The sequence below is a fragment of the Tribolium madens genome, unplaced genomic scaffold, assembly GCF_015345945.1.
Source record: "Tribolium madens isolate multiple individuals breed KSU strain unplaced genomic scaffold, Tmad_KSU_1.1 Scaffold_19;HRSCAF=116;Tcas5.2_LG9, whole genome shotgun sequence".
In the NCBI taxonomy this organism is placed as follows: domain Eukaryota; kingdom Metazoa; phylum Arthropoda; class Insecta; order Coleoptera; family Tenebrionidae; genus Tribolium; species Tribolium madens.
The window spans coordinates 2,887,774-2,889,046 of NW_025400983.1; the positions used below are offsets into that span (position 1 = coordinate 2,887,774).

Genomic DNA, 1,273 nt, shown 5'->3' on the forward strand with positions numbered 1-1,273 from the left:
ATTTATAAGTGTGGAATGGCTATGAAAATGCTATTAAAAAAAATAAATATTAATTAATTGTTTATAATTAGGAGATAAATATAGTAATAATTTTTTTTAATGGAAACCTACCACATTTTTTTTAAACAGCGAGTTTGTTACAAAAATTGTTTCTGTGCGATTTTTTTTTGTAAACCTCACACTTTTTTGTTAAAAAAATGTTTGACTTACACAATTAAAGAATTTTTTTTGAGTAAACTACCAGTTTTTTTTTAGAAATTAATTAATAAATGTTCAAAGATTGTAAAGGAGCGATGCTAAAACATTTTTTATTTTAATTGTTTAAACTTTTGAGATTACCATACTAATATTTTTTTTCTTAAATAAAAGCGGTTTTTTATTTATTGTTTTACCTTTGTTTATGCATTTTATAAATGTACAAAAATATTTATTGAAAATGTTACAATTATAAACTTTATCTGTTGTCAAAACTTTCTTTGACAATAATGAGCAATTTTAAATTAATTTAAAAATAATTTTTTGGGTGGTCGAATTTGAAACCGAAATCACTTTTCGCTTCATCTTTTATTACCTTGACCCCCTTAGTCCGCATTGGTCTTCCGAATCTAAATTCGGAGTAAAAAATCGAAACTGCCTGCAACTGTTGTGAAAGTGTAAAAAAACCTGAAATCCCTTGTCCAAAATGAGGAAAAATTCCCGTTTCGTGTCGAATTTCGATCATTTCAGTGTTAAAACCAAAACGGTACTTCTGTCACACATACCGGCATGCCGCATAACGTTTTCGTCGCTAGATATTTTTCCATATCAAAATTGAGCGTGCTTTCTACGCGAATAAACAAATCAAAGCACCTGTGTAATCGGCCGGAGGGCCCCCTCATGGCGACGTTTAACACGCTCCAGTTTTTCGTACCTTTTTGCGTTTGCGATGACAACAACACCACATCGTGCACTACTGACATAAATACAAAACGTGACATACCTATTCGTAATCATCATCGGTGGCGTCCCTGACTAATAATAGATAGACACCGACAACAACAACGGACAAAGTTCGGCGAAAACGCGAACTGAACAACGTTTGGTGGACGACTGGTGCAAGAGGCGAGGTCTTTGCGAAAGGAGACGACAGTGGCGGATGGCGTGTGGGGTTCGGGCTTGGTTGACTGCACCTTCACCGATGTTAAAATGCTAAACTTGGGAAAAATTTGGTGTTTTTGGCCCAAAACGCAATTCCGTTATTGTGTTTAAAAAATTGAATTTGTCAAAAAAATTT

General features: G+C 33.5%; 1 protein-coding gene across 1 annotated transcript in view; it reads right to left on the bottom strand.

Moving 5' to 3' along the window:
• Positions 1-1,273, bottom strand: part of LOC123015707 (protein FAM107B) — a 21,764-nt gene that overhangs the window by 12,663 nt on the left and 7,828 nt on the right. The window lies entirely within an intron of this gene.